Below are 17,396 nucleotides of genomic sequence, written 5' to 3' on the forward strand. Positions count from 1 at the left end.
TAATAGCTTCTTAAATAGAATTTTTAAGTATGTCTTACTCCTCCCCCACCCAATAATAGCTCTAACACTTCTGTTTATAGATTATAAATCTTCAATGAACTAAGACGGTCTTTGATAAAAATCAGAATTATTCTTAAAATTCAGCTCTAAGTAGGGCTGGCCCCATGGCCGAGTGGTTAAGTTCGCGCGCTCCGCTGCAGGCGGCCCAGTGTTTCGTTGGTTCGAATCCTGGGCGCGGACATGGCACTGCTCATCAGACCACGCTGAGGCAGCGTCCCACATGCCACAACTAGAAGGACCCACAACGAAATATACAACTATGTACCAGGGGGCTTTGGGGAGAAAAAGGAGAAAATAAAATCTTTAAAAAAAAAAAAATTCAGCTCTAAGTAAACTTTTCTTATGTTTCATGTGTTCTATCTTCCTAACAAGACTCTACGTTTACCTGGAAGTAGAAATTGTGTTACTCGTCTTGGGTTCAATATAATAGAATGTTTGGCAAATGGTAAGCATTTAATACACAACAAAGATTATTTCTTTCTTGTTTCAAAAGTGAAAGGGCTTTATAAAGCTCCATAGCTTTGAAGAAGAGCTGGAGAAACTACCCTAACCATATGAAACTGCTGGTGATATTACTATGGGGACTTTGTAATAAGCCACACCTTGTGTTATAAAAGAATCAACATAGCAACATGCTTTTCTCCATAACTTCAGCCTGATGTAATCCTAAAGTTGGAGAGTGTGATTTGTGACAAATGGACCTGAGTCAAGGACAAGATTTCCTTGATGAATAGACTTTATTGAATTAGTCACAGAGGGAGTAAATATGCACAACTCAGTATCAGGGCTTCTGTTCGGGACTTCAAAGGGCAGACTTCCCATGACCACTCTCATTCCAACCCAGTCTGTGCTCTCCATAGCTGAACCATGGCATAAGTATTAGGTATTCCCAAAACTGCTGATAAAGTGATAGAATTGCTTGGTTGAAGGTAATTTTAAAGGTTAAAGGTCATTGGCCAAGTTTATTTTTCCACAGATATTACACTTTGTATTTTTCTTAGATAATCCCTAAACAAGAATAGCCCTTCATGTTTTTTTCTTCCCCAACACACATGATACATGACATTTACACACACAAATACCCTGCCAGGCTATAGAATAAATAAGTGTATTCACTGTAACATCATCTCTTTCTCCTCTGCGCAAGGAAATAAGTCAAAAACTATTACAAGATTAAGTGCAAATCCACTCTAATTTATATGGTATAAGTAAATTAATTACACACAAATTCAGTTCTTAAATGTAACAAATTACCTGCTATATTCCTCATGACCGTTCATTACTCTGAATTATAGGAGGATAATGTCACACTGAGAAAGTCGGATTACATTTTCAGGGGAAAAAAGTGCTACTGGTACACAGTTCAAGAGAATTTACATGAAAAATCTTATCAAAGAATCCTATAATGAATTTGAACAAAGCCAGATGTTACACAGGAGTTCACTTGTAGCATCTGAATAAAACAATTAATGTACTGCTCTGCTGACTCCTTTAACATGAAGGGCCCCTCAACGGATTTCTAAAAATCACTATTCATCAATACTGGCTGCTTCCAACCCTCAGCTTTTGGGAATCCCTTCCTTGCCGACTCCTGAACAAAGTGGTAACTGATAGTCAAAGAAGAAATTTCTAACAGAAATAAAATGAAACATTACCACATATCATTTGCAGACAGCACGACTAGTACACACTTTGTCACCGAAAATTTTAAAATAGGGAGGTTGCCCCTCCATCCACCTAATTAAACATGATTAAATAGGTGACATTTTAAATTTGAGACCTAATCCTTATTGATTTACTATTGGGGAAAAACACAGCCACTAAAAAGGGATGGGAATGCTTTCATGATTCCCATATTTTTGGTAGAAAATTACATCTTTGTTTCTCTCACTAGTAACTTAATTCTTAATGACATTTACAACCTAAGAAGATGCGATTTAGACTACTGAATTATTTGATTATACAAAAAAAAATATGCCGATGAGCTGTATCTTTTTTCCATGAAAATTGCAAAATTGCAACCAAACAGTATTTAAAAGCTAAGGATAGGAGCTATATCCCTCCACAGATTTCATAGGACTTAGGTCATCACTTGCACTCTCATTCAAGTTGATTGAAAACATTACTGCAATTTCCTATTACCAATAATAGTGGCCTAGGTTTTACACATCACCTTCCTGTTGAAAACAACTTAATGATCAGTATAAATTGTTTAAAAACATCTTTTCAAAAGCACCAAAAAACAACAAGATATTAAGAAATTATCAAGTCAAAAGTAAAAGGGGATTTCAACAAGTGGTGCCGGGAAACGAAATATCTCCATGCAAAGGAAGGAGGTTGGACCCTTATCCTATACCATATACAAAAATTAACTCAAAATGGATCCAAGGCCTAAACAGAAGAGCTAAAACTACGAAACTCTCCAAAGAAAACATAGGGGGAAGGCTTATGACACTGGATTTGGCAATAATTTCTTGTATGTGACACTAAAAACAAAGCCAACAAAAGAAAAAAAAATAGATATACTGGGCTATCTCAAAATTTAAAACTTTTGTGCACGAAAGAACACTAACAACAGAGTAAAAAGGCAAACCATAGAATTGGAGATATTTGCAAATCGCATATCTGATAAGGAATTAATATCCAGAATATATAAAGAACTCCTAATACTCAACAACAACAAAAATGTGCAAATTCAAAAATGGGCTAAGGACATGAATAGACATTTCTCCAAAGAAGATACACAAATGGCCAATGAAAAGATGTTCAACATCACTAATCACTGGGGAAATGCAAATCAAAACCACAATGAGATATCACTTCACACCCACTAAAATGGTTATTATTAAAAAAAACAAAACAGAAAATAACAAATGTTGATGAAGATGTGAAGAAATTGGAACCCTTGTGCATTACTAGTAGAAATGTAAAATGGTGCAGCTGCTGTGCAAAACAGTATGGTGGTTCCTGAAAAAACTAAAAATAGAATTACTACATGATCCAGCACTTCCACTCATGGTATGTACCCAAAAGAAATGAAAGCAGGGACTGGAACAGCTATTTGTACACTCATGTTCACAGCAGCATTATAAACAATAGCCAAAGGATAGAAGCGACTCAAGTGCCTAATCAACTGAAGAGTGGATAAACAAAATATGGTATATATATTTATACACACACACACACACACAGAGGAATATTATTCAGCCTTAAAAAGGAGTGAAATTTTTATACATGTTACAACATAGATGAATCTTGAAGACATTATGCTAAGCGAAATAAGCCAGACATAAAAAGATAATACACGATTCTACTAATATGAGGCACCTAGAACAGTCAAATTCATACAGAAAGTAGAAAAAGTGATTACCAGGGGGGAGGGGGAAAAGGGGAGTATTGTTTAATGGTACATTTCAGTCTGGGATGACGAAAAAGTTGTGGAGATGGAGAGTGATGATGTTTGCACAACAGTGTGAATGCACTTAAGGCAACTGAACTGTATACTTAAAAACAGTTAAAATGGTAAATTTTATGTTATGTATATTTTACCACAATCAAAAAAAAGTGAAAGAGGAATGAAAATTCAGCATGGAAAGCAAGTTCTGAAGCCATATTTCCTCTAAGAGGTCTTTGCTGATCTTGAAAAATTAGAACCTTTGCTTTCACTAACTCTCAGGGGTGATCAATATAGAAATAAAGCTGAGGGACATCTAACCTAAGACCCTCCTCACAATAAGCTGGAATCCCAAAGGGCTACATCCTTAGGGTGAGAATAACCGGAAGAAGATTACAGCCTAGGAGCAGATTGCTTTTACCATACTTTGAACTTGGTTTATAACCCGTCTGGACTGGAATACTCCCAAGTGTTTATCGGAAGCAAATGCAAATTGTCTAAATACCTACCCTGTGGGCCTAAAAATATTCATAAATAATTTTTCAAATGCAATGTCCAGACCCCAGTCAAGAATAATGGAGTACACAAGGAAACTAAACAAGAATGAAAAAAAAGCAGAAACAGCAGGCAGGAAAAAACGATCAGGAAAAAACCTTAGAAACTGGAATTATTAGATGCAGACTAAAAAACAACTGTGTTTTCTATGATAGGATAAATAAAAGTTGTAATTTTTAGCAGAGAACTGAAAACTATAAGTAGTGACACATTTGAAAAAAGGAAAAAAAACCCTAGAAACTCTAGAACTAAAAATAAAATATAATAACCCAAATTAAGAACTGAATGGAGAGGTTTAAAAGCAGATTTGATGCAGTTTAAGAGATACTTAATGACAGGAGGACAGGAGAAAAGCCTAGAGGTACGCTGGAGCCTGCGTGAGCCACACTGTGAGGGCCAGTTATGTGGCTCCTTCTGACTCTGCCTCAGTGAAGTCATTTGGCTGCCTGAAACTGCCCTTGAGAATATTTACACTACGGAAATCAACAAATGCCACAAATTTGGGCTTATTTTTCTCTGGTGAGCCAGTTTATCAGCATATCACTGGAAGTAACCATACAAGATTCAGGACAGGTGGACAAAAAGATGATAAATGCAGAAGAGAGGATAAAAAATGCACAGGATACGTGAGAAGGTCCAAAATACATTTAATAGGAGTTTCAAAACAAATTGAAGAAAGACAGAATGGCAAAAGTAAGAAACATTTGATGAGATAATGGCTAAAGTTCTTCTAGAACTAATGAAATCATCAAATCATAGATTTCAGAAGCCCAATGAATCCATTAAAGAATAAATAAAAATCTTCTGTAAAGTAAGACTGACTTGTATACTATTAGAGTAAACTATTTGTTTCTGAATCTTTGAGTTTTTTTCTTTAAGAATTATAAATGTTACCAGAATTCAGAAAGACTGGGATTTATCTTCATTCATTTTGCCTAGAATACAATGAAGCCTACACTTTGGACCTGCAGATTCAGAATCTTTTCAGTTTAAGAAAGTTTTCTTCTGCTTTTATTTTTTGCCTCTCTTACACTCACTCTGACTTCCCCTTTAGGAACACCTTATTATTCATCAGTAGGTTCTCTCTCTGTCCTCAGTATCTGTTATCTTCACCCTCATCGCTTCATTTCCCTGTCACCATTTTCTCCTTCATTCTAAACAATCTCAAACACTCTATATAGGATTGATCCCATTTTCTGCAGGATCAGCCCTGCTATTTACAATTGTCATTGCAGATTTTTATTTTGCTATTGCATTTTCACTTTATTTTGTTGTTCTTCATTCTGACTCCTAAAATCTCATTCTGATTTTTCCTTATGCCTTTCCATTTTGGTTTCCTGGAGGTCATATTTTTTGCTCTGTTGCTAAGAATAAAACCTGAGATTTTCCATAAATATCTTCTGTATACCATAAAACATATTCAGAATTACTTTTAAGTCTTTCCTCATCTTTTGGTAATGGTTCTCTTCTTTTATGCTACATATTTCTTTCTTAATCTCCATGAAGATTATTATCTTTGCAAAAAGAAAATATACAATGTTTAAAATGGCAGAGTATGCAGACTACCCTTGATTCTCATCACTATCTATAGGATGGTGAAATTTTCCTCACATTTTAATTTGATCAAGTTTAATGTGTACAGCCTGATGTACACAGGCCATGGCTGAATTTACAGTACAAACAGCACAGTGCAGACAGCACAATCGTGCTGGACTGATTTGGGATCTTCTATCACTCCCTCTTCTCATATTATGAGGAGAATTCATTCCTATATTATTAGGAATATGCTGTAATTTGTCTTTTAACAGAAAAAATAAATGCTAATACGAAATGCTAAGAACACAACTCTCTCAGGGTTCCTCTGAACACCTCTACAGCTGCATCACAGCCCTGGAACGCAATATTCTAACAGTTTCTTTTCATTCTCTTCCATACTGCATACTGGCAATTTAGTCTATGAATGGATGTATGAAGCATGGTGTTGAAGGTGGGTTTGGAGGCGTTTGGAGGGGTTGGGAGTCGGGAAGTGGGGGTTAGACAGAGGAATCTCTAGTCAGGTTAATTAACCTGTGATATATCATGAAATACATAATATGAAGGAAATAGTACAGGTTTCCAATGCTCATTCATGCTAACCTGTGTCTCAAAGGTATAAATAAACAATGGAAATAGATCAAAGCCTCTTTGATCTTCCCATCTAATTTTATTATCCTGTTTTAGAAGTCAAAGCATCAACAGACCACTAAGGCCTTCTCAGTCTGCTCCAAATTCAACATAGCAAGTAGTTAGTGGAAATGCCTCTAAAACTAAGAAATGGCTGACTGCTACGTTACTCTTCAGTGCTATTACAGGACTATATGAGTATTCTAATGGGAAGATGGAAGAAGGCATACCACACATAGATAGCTTAAAGTAAATATTTTTTAAAGTACAGTTTTTGGGGTTTTTTTTTGTTTTTTGGTGAGGAAGATTGGCCCTGAGCTAACATCTGTGCCAATCTTCCTCTATTTTCTAGTGGGACGCCACCACAGCACGGCTTGATGAGCGGTGTGTAGGTCTGCACCCAGGATCCAAACCCATGAACCCCAGACTGCTGAAGCAGAGCATGCAAACCCAACCACTACGCCACTGGGCCATCCCCATGAAGTACAGTTTTTTTAAACAAAGAAACTGATATTTTATTCTCCATGTTTAAAAAGATAGTCAACCAAAATGTCATGGTGACAGGAAGTGACACACAGAGTGAAATAATTAGAATTCTTTCACACCAGAAAGATGAAGATCAGGACTTACTGTAATGACCGTACACATTTAAAATGGCTTACGATAATGATTTTATACATGGTGATGTAAACACATTTCTTCTCCATATCACTTTAAAATTTGAAAGAGATCATTTTAGGATGATTTTTTAAAGTTCTACTCTAACCACTCTACCCAGTAAACATAGAGAATTTGTTATTCCAGAATGTGATCAAAGGCAATGATACAAAGAGGTTTCAAAAGCATTCAGTTTAATTCACAGATGGTATCTCTAAATAGACAATTAAGGAAAGCCATGGCTATTTTGAGGACACATCCAAACCATACCCATTGATATTCTTAAGGACAATTACCAGAACCCCATCTCCTCAATGGATGGAAAAGATTCCAAATTAAGAAAAATTACGTCATTTTTTTCCTTTTTACATATCATAATGAACATTTCATTAATAAAGTCAAGCTGAATCACTATTTCTAACATGACTAGTCTCCCCAAAACATTTAGTAATCTACTGGATTTCTCTTAGTTAATAGCTAAGATTTAATAAATCCTCACTACGTTCCAGTTACTTTTATAAGTGCTTTACGTGTATTAACTCATTTCTCTGAGGGAATGCTATTATTATCATCAGCCTTTAAAGACAGGAAGTTAAGGGACAAAGAAGTCAAGTAATTTGCCAAGGTTTTTATTCCAGTTACTATTGCTGTATAACAAATTATAGCAAAATATAGTGGTTTGAGAAACAATTTCAGCACACACAAATTCTGTGGGTCAGGAATGTGGACAGGGCACAAAGGTACCACACGACGTCTGAGGCTACAATTAAGAAGACTGAACAGCTAGGGATGACTCGATGGCTGGGGGTTGGAATCAACTGGGGAAATCTTCACTTACATGTATGATTATTAATGCTACCATCAGCTAGAATCTCCGCGGGAGCTGTCAACTGGAGCACCTACATATGGCCTCTCTTGTGGCCTGGGCTTTTGTCACAGCATGGCAATTTCAGAAATAGCAGGACACCTTACATGGCAGCACAGGGATCCAAATGCAAGTGCCCCAGAAAACAAGGTGGAGGCTGAATTGCCTCTTCTGACCTAGCCCCGGACATCATGAGCACTTTTGCCACATTCTATTAGTCGTAAGCAAATCACAAGCCTGTAGAGATTCAAGAGGAGAGGACAGAGACCCCCTCCTCTCAATGGAGCAGTGCCAAGGTGACAGACTATAAAGAGCAGGCGGTTAGAAGTACAGCCATCTTTGAAAAATACAATATATCACCACCATCTTTCAGCAGAGATTCACAGTGCATGTTCTTAACTATCATACCTGACTACTAGCTCAAAAAGTGGCACTCTTTCTAGTGCTAATGACCATGCTCTTGATCTAATCCAAAAGCTTTAGTGTAGCCTGCAACACCATTCAGCATCTGGAATGGGCAAAAGGACCAAAGGGAGAATGAGTTCTGAAGAAACTTTAGACTATATTCCCTTCATGTTTACTCCCTCTGGAAGCCATCAGTGAAGACAGTCAGAGGATTCTCTAAGCCACCAAGAAAAAAAAAAAGCGTGTCTCTAGTAATCTCTCCACTATGGCAGCTCCCAGTGGTGGCCAACTGTATCACAGAAATCACTGTCTAAGTGCTTCTGAAAGAGGGACAGAGATGCGCCATGGACATCCTACTCTCACAGACTTGAATTCTGGCCCACTCACCATCACCTGGTGTCCAATATTACAGCTCTAACCCAAATCAGACCTTCATTTCTGAGTTCTCATTAAAACTTCCGCAACATAAGATACACATTATTTACAAACAAATCAACAAATATTTCACATTCAGATGGGAATCTACAATTCTAACAGCGAGTTTCCTGAACCTTGTTTGGGGTTGTGGGAGAGTCGGAGGAGCCATTCAGAACAAAAAGTAATTCTTTATATGACTTCATATCACATGTACATAATCAAAACTTACTGTTAATTCCTCTGCCAATTTCCAAGGGTTTGGAAAGACTAGAGTGGAATTTAGAGAACTGGAGAATTGGGCTATTTAGAGACTCTCCAACATTAAATCTTTCAGAATCAAATTCGTGGTACAAAGCCAGGCAAATCCAAGGTGGGAACTGACTTATTGGACTAAACACTCGAGCCTTCAGTAGCCACCACGGCAGACTGATGTTTTAAAGCAGCAGAGTTACTGTCTGGGCTGTGAACAAACACCTCCCCATTAACCGCTCCTCAGAACACTGTTCTAAAAACATCAGTGTTACCAAGGAATTTCCATTAAATCTGGTTATTTTTTGTGAAAAATAATAAAATCAGTATCTTCAAGAAAGTGTTGGTTGACACAAAGGGAAAAATCAAGGCGGCCTTCTATTTTTGTTTATACACAGCTACAATGCATTTGTGGTTTATTTACAGAGAACCATTCAACAAAATTAGCAAACTGGTTGAGTGTTATGTATTTGGAGATACTGATGTAGTGGTAATTAAAAAAAAAAAAACTACTTTACCAGTTTAACTTTATTTGAAGAATTCAAGTCAAATTTTCATTTTGAATAAAATTTCAATTAACACAAACAACGGGCTGGACTGTTAAAACAACCAAACAGTAGAGGAGATATTTAATGAATAAACTCCTCTGTTAACACTTTCCCTAAGTAGATTTTCCAGAGGTTCTGTGTTCTGGCTGTGTGAGGCTGGCTTTGTTTCTTTCAGTAAATTAGAGAAGGGAAAAGGTGGGGAGGGGAATGTGACAATCACACTTAATCCACACCAGGCTGCCATATGTCACTTTTTGTCCTCTGCTGGATCATTGATTATTCATGAGTTCACTACCTGAAAAGTGCTATATTTATCTTCACAGCCACAACGGTCGATTCAGTTCCAAGTATGCCTGCCTTTGTTTTCAATGAAATGCACAAGGCCTTGTGTATATGACGCTGCTCTATGCTATAATACAAAGATTAAAAAACAACATTGATATAATATAGGTGAGTTTCCATTTTGATACAGGCCTGAGCTTTATTATTATTTTTTAATGACTGTTACATCAAAAGAAAAATGAAGCAGTCTTGGTTTTTAGAGTCTTTGGCTTCTAAAGATTTCCACAGAGGCCCCAAATCCTACTCCTGCCTGTATTTTATTATCAATGGTCTTACTGTTTCCATTTCTTTTCTTCTGTTATCCACACTTGTTTCTCGCAAATACCCTCTGCTATTAACTCACCTGCTCAAAGCTAACTGAGTTCCAGCACTGCCTCCCAGGGTTGCATTACATCGGCTCTAGCTCGGAATCTGCCCTAGCGTTTCCTTTTCCCTCATTGCAGTCACTGTCGTGAAAGATTTCACAGGTCATTCAAATTCCAACTTGTTTGCCAGCATCTAGAGATGACATATTTTTAAAAAAGGCATAAAAAGAGACACTTAGCTTTCATCACTACAAGACAAGAAGACAGGGAAAACAAGCTTGCCTAAAGACATTTTAAATGCTTCCTTGATGGCTTCAAACTTAAAACTACAACCACAAATCCATCATACTTGTCCTGAGGGAGAAAGATCAGAGAGAGAAAATAGATTAAAAATATACCGGCATCCTAAAAATTCTTTGAATAGCTTGAAGAATAAAAAAGCCAAGTGAAATCTATACTCCAAAATTACTATCACTTGAAAGTTTTATAATAAATAAAGCCAAAAATGTAAATTGAATTTAATTTTCCCTAGGTGTGCTCAACAATAATTTTGACATGAAAATTCAAAATACCTGATAAAGGTTCTTTAACAGTTAATGAATGAATTATATTTTCCCCCATACCTCAATAAAGCAGGAAAAAAACTTAATTGTTTAAATCAAACTTAATAACAAAGTATATGGGTTTATAACATGTAGAAGTAAAATATGACAAAAATAGCACAAAGGAGGAGTATAATGGTAGTATATTGTTGTAAGGTTCTGGTGTGAAATGGTATGTTACTTAAAGGAAAGGGAATATTACTTAAAGGTAAACTCATAAAGTTAGATATATATTATAAACCCTAGAATAACCATTAAAAAATAAACAAAGGTATAGCTAATAAGCCAATAATGGAGATAAAATGGAATCACAAGGGGCCGAGTGGTTAAGTTCACAGGCTCCGCTTCGGCGGCCCAGGGTTTCTCTGGTTGAGATCCTGGGCTCGGACATGGTGCAAACGTCAGGCCACGCTGAGGCAGCATCCCACGTGCCACAACTAGAGGGACCCACAACCAAAAATACACAACTATGTACCAGGGGGCTTTGCTGAGAAAAAAGGAAATAAATAAAATCTTTAAAAAAAAATAAATGGAATCACAAAACAATATTAATCCAAAAGAAAGCAGGAAAACATGAAAAAAAGGGGAACAAAGACGGATGAGACACACAGAAAACAAAGAACAAGATGGCAAATTCAAACTTGATCATACGGATAATTAAATGTAAGTTGTCTAAACACTATGATTAAAAGACAGAGATTATCATAATGGATAAAAGAAAAAAGCAGGACTCAACGATACACTGTCTCTGTGAATTCATTGGTTTGTGACACTGACTAACGTCCCTCAGGTCTACAAAGATATGGAATATCCTCTTCCCTTTAACTGGGAAATTCCTGGATAGTGCAGGAAGGAGGGCCCAGCAAGGTCCTCACTTCACAGTCGATCAAGAAATTTTTCATCAATAAAAAATTTCCCTGCCAGAAAGAAGTGAAACTCTTGCTGTTTGCAGGTGACACGATTTTATATATAGAAAACCCTAAAGAAGCCATCGGAAAACTATTAGAAATAATCAACAACTACAGTAAAGTTGCAGGGTACAAAATCAACTTGCAAAAATCAGTGGTACTTCTATACTTTAATAACAAACTAACAGAAAGAGAATTCAAGAATACAATCCCATTTGCAACTGCAACAAAAAGAATAAAATATCTAGGAATAAATTTAACCAAGGACCTGAAAGACCTATACAATGAAAACTCTAAGACATTATTGAAAGAAATTGATGATGACATAAAGAAATGGAAAGATATTCTATGCACATGGATTGGAAAAATAAATATAGTTAAAATGTCCATTATAACTAAAGCAATCTACAGATTCAGTGCAACCCCAATTAGAATCTCAATGACATTCTTCACAGAAACAGAACAAAGAATCCTAAAATTCATGAGGCAACAGAAGACCCCAAATAGCTAAAGCAATCCTGATAAAAAAGAACAAAGCTGGAGGCATCACAATCCCTGACTTCAAATGTACTACAAAGCTACAGTAATCAAAACAGCACAGTGGGCCAGCCCAGTGGTGTAGCTGTTAAGTTTGAGTGCTCCACTTCAGTGGCTTGCGGTTCACTGGTTCAGATCCCAGGTACAGACCTACACATCACTTATCAAGCCACGCTGTGGCAGGCATCCCACATAAAAATAGAGGAAGATGGGCACAGATGTTAGTTCAGGGCCAATCTTCCTCAGAAAAAAGAGGATGGGGGGGGGGGTGTTAGCTCAGGGCTAATCTTCCTCAAAAAAAAAACCCAAAAAAACAAACCAGCATGTTACCGGTACAAAAACAGACACACAGATCAATGGGACGGAAGTGAAAGGCCAGAAATAAAACCACACGCACATGGACAGCTAATTGACATAGGAGCTAAGAACATACAATGGAAGAAAGGAAAGTGTCTTCAATAAATGGTGCTGGGATAACTAGACAGTGACACACAAAGAATGAAAGTAGACCATTATCTTTTGCCATACACAAAAATTAACTCAAAATGGATTAATGCTTGAAGGTAAGACCTGAAACCATAAAACTCCTAGAAGAAAATACAGACAGTACACTCTTTGACATTGGTCTTAGAAGGATCTTTTTGAATACCATGTCTACTCAGGCAAGGGAAATGAAAGAGAAAACAAACAAATGGGACTTCACCAGACTAAAGAGCTTCTGCAAGGCAAAGGAAACCACAGACAAACCAAAAAGACCCACCAACTGGGAGAAAATATTTGCAAATCATATTTCCAACAAGGGGTTAATTTCCAAACTATATAAAGAACTCATACAACTCAACAAAAGAACAACCAACCCGATAAAAAAATGGACAGAGGATAGATGTTTTTCCAAAGAAGATATACAGATAGCCAACAACCACATGAAAAGATGTTCAACATCACTAATCATTAGAGAAATGCAAATCAACACTACAATGAGATATCACCTTACAGCTGTTAGAATGGCTATAATTACCAAGACGAAAAACAACGTTGGAGAGGATATGGAGAAAAGGGAACCCTCATACGCTGCTGGTGGGAACGCAAATTGGTGCAGCCACTGTGGAAAAGAGTATGGAGATTTCTCAAAAAGTTGAAAATAGAAATACCATAACACCCAGTCATTCCACTATTGGGTATTTATCCAAAGAACTTGAAATCAACCATTCAAAGAGATTTACACACCCCTATGTTCACTACAGCATTATTCACAACAGCCAAGACGTGGAAGCAACGGATGAATGAATAAAGAAAAAGTGATGTGTGTATATATATACAATGGAATACTACTCAGCCATAAAAAAAGACAAAATCATCCCATTTGCAACAACATGGATGGAACTTGAGGGTATCATGTTAATTGAGATAGAGCCAGACAGAGAAAGACAAACACCGTATGATTTCACTCATACGTGGAAGATAAACAAATACATGGACAGAGAAAACAGATTAGTAGTTACCAGAGGGGAAGGAGGTTGGGAGTTAGGAGGTGGGCATAAGGGGTAAAGGGGCACATACATATGGTGCCGGACAAATAATAACGTACAACTGAAATTTCACAATGTTATAAACTATTATGACATCAATTAAAAAAAATTTCCCTGCCAGGAAGTAAGCAAGAGCAGAAACTCAGAATTATGGATTCTGCCTTTCTGGTAGCCCTAACATAGAATCTGCTGAGAAGACAGAAACTTTGGGTGAATTCAAGCCTTCAGCCACAGAAAGAATTACATTCGTTTGAAAAGGGATGGGAAAGTCAGTTGACCTATTTCATCCACACTGACCCACTGAGGCTTCTAAAAATTGAGCCACCAAAACCAATTAACTCAACAACAGCCATTGGGCAATGAGAAAAAACTTGGTGCTGCATCAAGTCAAGGAACATATCATTTGCAGGAGCTAATAGAAGTGTTGGCCACATTGGGCAAGTTGAGCTGTCAAACATGCACTTTAGCCTGCTGAGCAAGTCAGCCCAATAAAATAGGTAACCAGGGAACGGCCCAGCATTTTCTCCCTCTGTCAGGTAAGAAACAAGATACGTGTCTCGCTCAGTCTCCATCATGAATAACAACGCCATGAGCAGCTGCATTTGTAACCAAACAGGTAGTTTCCCTGATAAACATCACAAGATGACAAAAATAATTTCTTGAGGATTAGGGCAGGGCAATTAGGAGTATGGATCAGTATCTGACCTTGAATTTCTGGAAAGTGGCAGCCAACAGCAGAAAAGTTTTGAAATTTTATGTATCCTCTTAACATTGGTTATGTTTTGTAAGTCAATGAGCGAATACTGAGGTGTCCTAAGGACAGTCACAGCTCATTTAGAGTCAACAGTCTTACAGTGGGTTGTTTTATCCAAGCATCTAGATGAGAAACATGGAGCCAGGATATGTAAGGGAAATCAAGGTAGCCAAGGAAATCACCAGATGATAAGGGAAGGGGGAGAAGCAAAGTGGGTGACTTTTTCTGAGGAGCAGTATAAGTGCTTGTATTAGTTTTCTATGGCTACTTTAACAAATCACCACAAATTTAGTGGCTTAAAACAACACAAATTTATCATCTTACAGTTCTGTTAATCAGAAGTCTAACAGATCTCACTGGGCCAAGATCAAGGTGTCAGTAGGATTCATTCTTTTCTGGGGGCCCTATGGGAAAATCTGTTTTTCTGTCTTTTCCAGCTTGTACAGGTCATCACTTTCCCTAACTCGTAGCCCCTTCCTTCATCTTCAAAGCTAGCAGGCCTAGTCCTTCTCATGCTGCTATCTCTCTGGTTCTGTCTTCCAATTCCCTCCACCACTTTTAGGGACCCTGTGATTACACTGGGATCACTACATTAATCCAGGATAACATCCGTATTTTAAGGCCAGCTGACTAGCAACCTTATTTGCCATGTATCCTAAAACATTCAGAGGTTCCAAGGATGAGGATGTGGACATCTTGGTGGGGCAGAGGAAAGGGTGGAGGGGGCACCACAGTGCCCCTAGCAGCTTCCATAGGGCCTTCTCCGCTGGTTGGCATGGATAAAGCAATGTTGTATATAGGGGGGAAAACAGCACAGATTGGGGGAAATATGGGTAACCATTGTGGTTCCAAGTCTATGCTTTTATAGGTCTTCAGGAAGAAGTGTGGACAAGGCTGCCAAGAAAACAACAACAGTACTGCAAATTAGACTGGCCCAGAATAGAGTGGCTGGGAAACATCAGGGCCACAAAAGGCAAAAAAAGGGGGTGAGGGTCAGGGTTTGATACCAGAGTCCAAGATCTGAGACCAGCAATAAGGTCTTACTCAAGCAAGTCACCTAACTTCTGGGTCTTACTTTCCTCATTTTAAATTGAAAAAGTTGATCCAAATCATCCTTGAAAGTCTCTTCCAAGTCAAAATGCCATGATGTAATACAGAGGAGAAAGAAAGAGAGACCAGAAGTTTACTTTCCTTATATTTGAAACCAGGGCTCAGCATTTCATCCTCCCAGGGCAATGAAGAACAGAAAAATAGACTTTTTAATTTTGAAGCCAAACAAATAATACCTTGAAAACAGTAAGTGTGTGGAAACATCGGACTATAGCATCTTCATCACTTCAATTTTCAAATTAATCCATTTAAGTAAAAAACAGCCAATAGATGACATATTTGATGATTCCAATAATTAAAATATATAAAATGATGATATTGTACTATTAGAAAAGAAATAAAATTTTAGAAGGTTAACCAATCTTTGCGTTCAGGAGGAAGGACTGGGAAAGGTGAAAGAACCAGTTCCCAGGGAGTAGAAAGTATCATTCAGGATGAATAATTTATGAGTTATGAAACTGCTAACCAGCAGATTAATAAACACCTAGAACACAACCTTAAAAGGAAAAATTAATCAAATGAATGGCCATTCTACATGATCTCAGAATATTAATTTTTAAAAGTAAAGTATTGAAATATATTATGTAGTTAATCCCTATTACACAAGAACATTATCCATGATATGTAAATACTTACTGACTGTAGCAATTCTCAGGTATTCAATACAACTAAACCCCTAGAAACACTACCTAGGCTCTTTTTCCTGGAAAGAACTGATTATGGTTATTAACATCCTACCCAAATTTACCAGAGGAACACTAAAAAGTAGGGAGAATTACAGTCAACCTAAAAGTAAAGGGAAATCCCCTCCAATATAATAATCCAGATGTCCACTTTTTGGCCTCAATTAACATATATAAATATTAGTAAGGTAGTCTTTGAAAATTGAGAAATAAATTTACCCAGGTAACTTACACAGAGAGAAGACAGCTACAGTTTTATTTTTTTATAAATGATTGCCTGTTCTAAAAAGTGAATGTACAAAAGAAAACTATATGGAGGCAACATTTTTAAGGACATCAGCTAGATTTAGGAATAGAGTATTTACGGAAGGATCATGGAATGAAATTCGTGGTTCTGGTGACAATGAATTAAAACTTCAGAAACCTGAGCCCTAGTCCCCACAATCTCTAAAGGCCTAGGTTTGCTCACCTGTAAAATAACAAGATTCGAATATCTGAGAGGATGACGGCTAGTTATTTTTCATATTCACTGACAGCAAATATTAAGAAACAGCCGTATACTGTCAAATGAAAGCCTTATGATGGATAAGGAAATAACTTTATGTTACAAAGTATTGTTAAAGATTGCAACATTCCATCAACAAAGGCTGAAAATTACTTTTTCGTTTGTTTAATAGTAAACTTTATCTTTAGAGCAGTTTTAGGTTCACAGAGAAATTGAGCAGCACGTACAGAGAGCTCCCGCATGTTCCCTGCCCCTCGCCCCACACACAGATACACAGCCTCCCCCACTATCCACATCCTGCACCAGACCTCAGAAGACTTGGTATGTGACCATTTAACATACTAAGCTGTCTTTACTCACTATCATACAACCTCACAAAGCACCGGAGCTATGTCACTATTATAACAGGTAAGGAGACGGACATGAAGATGAAAATACTTCACTCAAGAAACTTGATAAGTTATTGATACATTTATTTATAACAATATTCTGATATCGTACTCATCTAAACTTCAAAGAATTGTAGAGAATGTGGTACAAAGTGACTATTTAAAAGCAAGCAAGCAGTATTTTTGTCCTTACCATTTTTTCCAATTGTCTTTAATATTTACAGTGTTATTTTCAATCAGGTTTATTCTTCAGCAGATGCTAAAGGTATAGCTAAAATAAAAGAAACTGTTATTCCCTGCTCCTGACAGTAGCAAAAAGTCTTCATCATAATGGCCTACCAGCTTTTGCTTCCCAGCTTTCTGTCAAGAAATGAAAAATTAAGTTCATTGTGTTGGTCATTTTACAGATCAAAAATCTA

At 37.2% G+C, this 17,396-nt stretch overlaps 1 protein-coding gene across 9 annotated transcripts in view; it reads right to left on the bottom strand.

The window, feature by feature from the left end:
* LOC124244249 (cytochrome c oxidase assembly factor 1 homolog) overlaps window positions 1–17,396 on the bottom strand; it is a 91,430-nt gene that overhangs the window by 32,212 nt on the left and 41,822 nt on the right. Inside the window, exon 1 of one of the 9 annotated variants that reach the window (XM_046670720.1) lies at window positions 9,999–10,075. The exons of the other annotated variants lie outside the window; for them this stretch is intronic. The gene's annotated coding sequence lies outside the window, so the exon portion shown is untranslated. Of the gene's footprint in view, window positions 1–9,998; window positions 10,076–17,396 lie in introns of those variants that run through there. 9 annotated transcript variants of the gene reach the window in all.

This window comes from Equus quagga, chromosome 8, assembly GCF_021613505.1.
Source record: "Equus quagga isolate Etosha38 chromosome 8, UCLA_HA_Equagga_1.0, whole genome shotgun sequence".
Taxonomy (NCBI): domain Eukaryota; kingdom Metazoa; phylum Chordata; class Mammalia; order Perissodactyla; family Equidae; genus Equus; species Equus quagga.